Source organism: Acomys russatus, chromosome 2, assembly GCF_903995435.1.
Source record: "Acomys russatus chromosome 2, mAcoRus1.1, whole genome shotgun sequence".
NCBI classification, from domain to species: Eukaryota; Metazoa; Chordata; class Mammalia; order Rodentia; family Muridae; genus Acomys; species Acomys russatus.
In genome coordinates this window covers 107,060,677-107,068,926 of record NC_067138.1, presented here as the reverse complement: position 1 = coordinate 107,068,926, position 8,250 = coordinate 107,060,677, and the positions used below count along the sequence as shown (strand labels likewise).

The 8,250-nt window shown below is 43.4% G+C and overlaps 1 pseudogene; it reads right to left on the bottom strand.

The window, feature by feature from the left end:
• Nucleotides 1-1,664: 1,664 nt before the first annotated feature.
• LOC127207442 (DNA-directed RNA polymerase II subunit GRINL1A-like) lies at nt 1,665-2,809 on the bottom strand (annotated as a pseudogene).
• Nucleotides 2,810-8,250: the final 5,441 nt, after the last annotated feature.

The window sequence follows — 8,250 nt, the reverse complement described above, 5'->3', positions numbered from 1 at the left end:
TGGCTCACCCAAGAATTCCACATCTTTGCAGTGATTCCAAGCCAAGGAGTCAAAAGAAGATGTCTCCTATACAAGCCAAGGCATCTGATGCTGCCTAACTGAATCTTTTGGGACAGAGCTTCCCAATAATGTTCAGCAAATATAGTTCCATGAAGGTAAATATTCTTTTTAAAGTAGAAGTAAAACACAATGTTACCTACATCTGGGGACCACTGTGCTAAGCAAAGTCAAACAAGTTCCCTGGGGGCTTCAACAGACTACCACACCTTGTGAACACCCAATATTCCCAGACTTTTAAAATCATAGTTCCATTTTTTTTTTCAAAGTGCATCTGTGAAAAATTAGATGATTGATTCCAGTCTCTCCAGAGGCCTCTCCTGCCCACCCTCACTGATGTTGGTCCTGATGTTGTGGCTGGCTTGGGTCAGCAGAGTATTAGAGGATGTGATAGGAGCCAAGGCCTCAAAGATTTTTTTTTATCTTAACTTTCAGCTTATCTTTTGACTTCTGTCTTTCCCATGAGAACTCACCCTAACTACTTGTTCTAGAATAATGAAAAACACATGGTGGAGACATGAACATAGCCAGGAGCTTAAAACTAAGCCTGGTCGACCCACAGGCTTGAAGCAAAGCCACCCAAGGAGCCAGCCTAAATGAGTTCTTCTGGGGTTTTTGTTACATAGTGTGTGTGTGTGTGTGTGTGTGTGTGTGTGTGTGTGTGTGTGTGTCCTCTGATTGGTATTTTATTTCTCCTTTACAAGTTCCACATAATAGACAAAAGGTTTTTTTTTTATATATATAACATATTGTTATCTTTGCTGGAAACGACATATAATCATTTAAGCAATACAAATGTGTACCTACATGAGACTGAGGTTTCTGCAGCCTATAAACACCTCTTTGGTTTTACAAAGGAAAAAAGCAATATACTGACAAAGCAACTGTAACTCTTAGAAAAACACCAGTTTCCTTACCAAATCTAAGCGTCCAGTACAGCGACCTACCATCCAAGACAGCAATGAACTCAAGCCATAGGAAGCCAAGAGCGGCTCACCACACCAGCACAGACCCTCCCCCACCCAGCACCTCCTCAATGGGCTCCTTATCCTCATCACAGGAAGACACCCATCACCCAAGACAGTAGAAACAAATATACACTTGCTGTAACATTTCCGAATGTCTATTTCACATCCAGCACCGCAGGAACTCCATGAAACCACGCCTACCACTCTTTAGTCTGCTCCCTTCGTCTCAAGAGAGGGAACCAGGTCTTCCTAATTCATTGTAGGTGTGTGGGATAACAAAATATTTCACCAGAAGGGATGTACGCCATGCTATTTGATAAAGATAAGAATAAGGAAAAAGCAGTTATTTTAAGGGGGGAAAAAAGTGTGCTCTACCACACTAAACTATCAGACCAATGCACAGCATACTGCAAAACTGTAATACAATACGCTCAAACACAATGTTCAACTGGTCAAGCACGTGAAGATCATCTTCTGAAAGACGAACTGGGCTCTTATTCTGTAGCTACTTTTGGGGTAACTTTAAAAAAATGCTTCCCCTCAACAAGGTCTGACACCGATCTTGGTACTTGTTAGGAGGTTTGTTATGAGACAAGAACAGCTCAACAGTCTGCTTTTGAGCTGTCCCAGCACTCATCTTCAGCATTCATCCGAAGACTGGGCATCCTCGTCTTCGTCCCTCAGTTCTCGGTGTCTCCCTGAAGACTCCCCTTCTCGGTTGTAGCTCTGTACTTTAATATTCAGTCTCTCGGCTAGTTTCAGTGCTGCGAGCTTTGCCTGCATCTCCCCAGAATTCTGCCTCTGCTCTTTCTGCAGGGCCAGCGACTCTTCTATAGAGAACAGCTGTGCAGGAAAGTGGTGGAGAGGAAGGAGGCACGCTGATGTGACGTCATCAATATGGTGCCTAGCCCTGCGCTGCCGCTCTTCTGGGGAAGCAGGAGATTCGCCCCTCTGACAATGACTTGGTGAGTCACTCTGTTGTGTGGGTAACACATTGGTCTTAAACTTATGAGGAGGGGACACTGGGTTTCTGGCTCGCATTTCTAGCACTTTCATGTAATGAGGTGTCTTGGGAGTCTCGCACTGGAGCCCTGGAAGGTCGTCAGCACTGGTGTTTTCTTCTGAGGGTTCAGTCTGGTCTGAGACTGAGATCTTTTGCAATTATTTAGTGATAAACAGACTGTCAATACTAATGAAAATATCTTCCGCTTGACCTGAAACAGGGTGCTAGGGAAGATGCCCGGTAACTTCAGATGAGCGTGCCCCAGCTCTACTACTGGGAGCTGGGCCTGTGCTCACTGGACAGCCAGCCTCCAAAGTCTCTTCATTGCCTCTGTCAGTGACATGTGCAGGTCCCGGGGTTTCTGAGGTTGCTTTAGAGGATTTCTACAGAGAAACATTCAGGAGCTATTGACGAAGTATCAAGCACCAGTTCAGACTTCTGGGCCTTGTCTACATCAGTATCGACTCTTGTTTTTGTCTGTTTGTTTGGGTTTTTTGTTTTTGTTTTTGTTGTTGTTGTTTTGTCTTATCTTACAGTCTACACTAACAGGGTCAAACAATTCACTTCTCTCTCCAACCTCTTCATGTTGTTCTGCAATGGCAGCTTTCAGTTTGGCAATGGTGTCTGAGATCTTTTCCCCTTTGTCGGGAGATTTGCAAGTGAATTTTTCGTTGCGCAAAATTCTCTCCTGGAGCCTCAACTTCTCCCGAAGCTCCTCAGAACTCTGCCGCCTCAAGTCCTCGGGAGCTCGAGGCTCTAAGCTGCAGGGCAGCGAGCACATTTGGGTTACAGCTGGCAGGGTTTCCCAGCCAGCAGCAACTCTGCCGGGAGTCACCATTTTCCCAGAAGAGAACTTACGTTTTTTTTCTCTAATTTTATGTGCATTGGTGTTTTGCCTGTATGTATGTCTGTATGAGGGTGTCATATCTTGGCGTTACAGAGAGTTGTGAGCTGCCATGTGGGTGCTGGGAATTGAACCCTTTGGAAGAGCAGTCAGTGCTCCCAACCGCTGAGCCATCTCTCCAGCCCCCTTTTCTCTGCTTCTTAAACAAGGCAGGATCTATCCTGCCTCCAGTGTCTCAGTAGATGGGAGAATGAAGTTTCTCTCCATCCTCCTGCTCACTGACCATTGGTGTGGTGAGTGACTAATTTTCTCAGATATATAACTGAAGGATGATATATTAGTTTTACAGAGGAAAGAACTGAAAACAAGGAAAGACTGATTTAGCTCAATGTTCTACAAAGTTCTGTCCCCAACTGCTTGGCCCTGTACACGTGGGCTGAACGTCATGGAAGCAGAAACGTGAGATAGAGTTGCTTGTGAAGCTCCTGGTGGAGAGAAAACAAGGACACACCTCCTTCTGAGCCCTACCTCCTAAAACTCTCAGAACCTCCCACATCTCTGGAGGCTCTGCTTTCACGACAGACAAATTTGCTGAAACACTCCCAGTCTAGCATCAGGCTCCACCCTTCTGTTTATTTCTATCTTTTGTGGCTAATAAGTTCCCTCCTCTCAACTGAGGCGGTTTAAGTTTTTGGATTTCAGTGAGTTCCACTCATTATGTCCCCAGGAAGACCAAGTTTATTCATATCTACCTAAACTTACCCCAGACATAGTGATCCATGCCAGTGAAGGAGAGCACAAAGGCTGTGGCAGGAGGACTAATATTAGTTCAAGAACAAACAACAAAACAAAAACTAAGCTTTCAGGCTGAAAGTCACCATAAGAATGAATGTGTACCACGTTGGAAGTCAATCTGGTGCTTTCTTAGAATAATGGGAATAGGGCTACCTCAAGACCCAGCTATACCACTCCTTGGAATATCCAGAAGATGCTCTACCACACAAGGACATATGCTCAACCATGTTCATAGCAGCCTTATTCATAGTAGCCAGAACCTGGAAACAGCCTAAATGTCCCTCAGTCAAAGAATGGAAAAAAAAAAAAAAACTATGGTACATTTACACTATGGAATACTACTCAGCTGTTAAAAACAAGAAAATCCTGAAATTTGTGGGCAAATGGATAGAACTAGAAATGATCATATTGAGTGGGTTAACCCAGACTCAGAAAGAATCACATGGTATATACTCAATTATAATTGGATACTAACCTAACAGGGATGTCCCCTGAAAGTCTTCACTTACCAGGAGAATGAGATAGGTGCAGGGACCTCCTTTTGGGACTCTAGGTGAGAGAAGTACAGGAGAATAGGGAAATAAAAGGATCCAGAGGGTCCTAGAAACCTACAAGAACATAATGATCTGGACCCAGGAAAGTCTGCTCAAGCTACTGCACCAACCAAGGACAATACATACAGTAAATATTGAACCCCTATTCAGATCTAGCCAAGGGACAGGACATTATCCACAGTCGTGTGGAGAGAGGGGGCTGACTCTGACATGAATTCTGGCGCCCCATATTTGACCACTTCCCCTTGCTGGGGAGGCCTGATAGCTCTCAGAGAAAGAATAGGAAGGCTACCAAGATGAGACTTGATAGGCTATGACCATATGGTGGGGGAGGAGGTCCTCTTCTGTCACAGACCTAGGACATGGGAATAGGCTGAAAGAGGAAGGGAGCGAGGAATGGGAGGAGACAAGTAAGGGGATAAAAATTTAGATGTAATCTGAATAAATTAATTTTTAAAAAAGAAAAAAAAAAAGAATGTATGTGCTTTTCAAGTCTCTGAGACTTTGAGCACTAGTATAAGAAAAGCTAAGTACCTGGCCCTGAAGCAGAGTTTCATGCAAAGCAGTTTGGGAACGTGAGCTCTGTGGCCTTTCAAAGCTCCTCTGCCTACCAACCCACCGTTCCTCTCTTGAGAAAAGTGGGGCAGCCTTTTTGGATCGGGTATGCTTTCAACTTACCTTGCAATACTGGAATTAATAGTTCTACATGAGCGTTGTGGCTTGTGAGCTGGGGTGGGTGGGCCTACAACCAACCAAATCAGGACTTTCAGGGATGGCAATTGCCAGAGCCACCAAGGACCAGGTCTCCTGGATCCTGGCATTGGTACTTTTCTTCTTCGCCTCTCTGTTATCCCTCCAAAACTGTATAAAAAGATCACATGCCTTTCTGTGTTTTTGACTCCAGTTCAGATCTATGTCTTATTTGGGAAGACATCAAATAACGACTTCAAAACAGTCTTCAGGTGAACAAGAGAGTGTGTCGTGTGATTTTTCAGCATTGATTCTAAGAAGCCTTCCATTTATTTAGGTGAATAAAAATAGAAGTCCAGTGTCCTCTTACCCAGTAGTTCAAGCAACTTTAAAAGCTACTCCAAAAAGATGGAGAGCTGTGGGAAATGACTAAATGGCACTGAAAGCAGCACTCTATGCTCTAAAGGTTCAAAAATTAGGCAATCTGCGTGGCAGTGCGACAGGACCTACAGGAATCAGGACATGGCCTTGAATGAGTCCCAGAACTGATAATGTAGGCAAGTTATGTGCTTACGTACGGAAGCCAATAGCTGGGCATGTTTTTAAGACAACCCTGTTGAGTCCATTTCAGGGCAGATGTCTTTTCATCATGGCTTTGTAAATAGCACCTGCTATTAGCCAGGTAGCTCCAGCACAATGCCCACTGCTTGGATGTTGTAAACTACCAAATCAGTGCCTACCATAGAGTTCTTTGGAAGCATTCAGGCAACACTGCAAGGTTTTGGTCATCAAATGTTTATCTAGCAAAGCATTGCCATACATTTATTGTCTGACAGAAAATGAGACACTTGTGAAGGGCACTTTGGCTGCTTTATCCAGTTATGCATTCATGAATATTCACACTTCATTATTGGACAATGAGATATAAAACTAGTTCTCAGGGGTAGGGACCAGAGTAGGAAAGCACTTGCCTAGCCTGCAAAAGGCACTGGGTTTGATTGCCATATCACAATAACCACCACAAAGGACTTCTCTGTGCCAGCACCCTTCCAGGAGTTGGGGATGCTGACATGAGCTATACGGACAAACCCTCTAGCTGTATGGAGCTGACATTCTAGTGAAGGTAGATGAATGGCAGGCAAGTCACTTGGGGCAGTTAAAACTTCTTAGGAAATAGAAAGTGAGACCTTTGATAGAAACCACTTAAGCATTGATGAAGGTAGGGCATGGAGGTGGGTTAAAATATTAAGAAAGTCAATCAGGGAAGGTCTTATTGATAATGTGGCATTTATCTTTAGATATTGACTTAAGTTTGTAGCTACTGAGTTGATCTGCCAGAGAGAAGAACAATATAAGGGATCTTCCCTGAAGAGCTAAATACACCTGGGAAGACTTTTTATCCCGAAGAAAAATCATGGTAGTGCTTCCAGAGGAAAAAACAAACAAACAAACAAAAACAGAAAGTAAGGAGAGAAAACAAGAAATAGCAGGAGTCTTTAAACTCTTAAAGACCACCCCCAATGACATGCTTCCTCCAGAAAACCCACATCACCTAAACAGTGCCACCAACTAGGGACTGAGTCTTCAAACATCTCTACTTATGGGAGACAGTCTCACCAGAGAGAGAGATGATAGAAGAAGATGCCCACCATTGACCAACACATGCACACACATGCATGCATACCTACACACATGCACAAGCACACATGTGCACACAAGATGGGAATGGAGAAACAAGAAAGTGGTCATGGTGGGGGGAGATCTTAAGATAAATAGATAGTAAAAAATAAGATAATTGATAAAGCCATATGGAAATCTGCTATCTTTACAACACACACACACACACACACACACACACACACACACACACACACACTTCATGTAGTGGTCCCACACAGGAGATAATTTTCTCCTCCCAGAACTCATAAGTTGTCAAATAAAAAGCCCAGTGCCAGATGTCAGATACCCCCCCCCAAGTTATTGGTCAGGGGTATTCTGGAGACCCCTAAAACAACACAATATACTTTGTTGTCATTGGTCTTGGTTACCTACCAGAACTTGATGGTAGCCCTATTGCTTAAGACACCACACACTTTGATCACAGGTCATGGGGAAAAAAATCAATCTAATACTCACTGGCTAGCCTTCATAGTACCAAAGGATACTACATAGAAAGCTGGAGGTAAAAAGTCATCGGCAGCCTTACACAGTCATGAGTCCCACAAGTTACAGTAATGATTAGCCTGGCAAGACATGCCTATGGTGCAATAGTAGCATGGATCTTATCACAATAACCAAACATTTTCTGGTTGGATTTAAGGTCCACTCCAAGGGAAGAGGTACAGCCTGGTATTGTAAATCTGGCTAAGAACCTATGGCTATGTAGATCAAAAGTCATAGGAATAGACCCACTACTGTTAGTTTGTTAAATGGACATAGTATCAAATGACTTTCTAAATACAATTCTCACTACCTATAGATTATCCCTTAATCTTCATCAAGAAGTCTTTGTACAGCAGAAAGCAGTTATGGTAGAAACAACTCATCAAATACAGAGAATAAGTGTCCATGGAGCAGTTAGCCACAAGCACGACATGCAGACCACACCTTTCTCCTGAGGCTCAGGGAGCATCGTGGGAAATGAAATGGAAAGATTATAAGATCCAGAAGTTTGAAGGACTGGGAAAAAGAGTGTCTTGTGGACATGGCTGGACTGCTTCACACGGGACCTCACAGCAGCTGTAGTTGTCTGCATAAAGCCTTCACAAGGTCAAGCCGGGCAGCATTTCAGCATACATAGGAGAGAGGCTTATGAGCACCCAAACTCTTAACTGAGGAGCTAGTGATGGCTGATACTTACTACGAGAGAGAGAGAGTCAGTTTTCTTTAATGGTGTTGTCCCTGGTAGATTGCCCATGCTCCAGTGGATGGCTTCATACCCAGGCATATATGGGCAGCACAAGTCAAAACCAGTGTGTACAAATAAAATAGATCAGGGGGAGCATAAAGTTGAGAGTAGGTTGAAAGCTAAGACATGGATCTGGGAGGAACTGGAGGAAGTGAAGGTGATTATGATTGAAATGTGTGAAATGGGTTAATTTAAAATATATAGAAAGTATAAATAATTGCTCAGTTTTATAACTATAAATAGCACATTGGGGGAAGGTTAGTATGAAGCTCCAGGTATCCTAGTTTCCAGTCTGAGAGACAGTTAAATGATTCATCTATGTCACTATCAGATGTACAGAGCATCAGGTTAGTGGCAGCTTAAAATTAAGTCACTAGGGTATACCATAGAAAAAGGCAAAAGAACACGGAGAATACTGTACATGGCTGTCA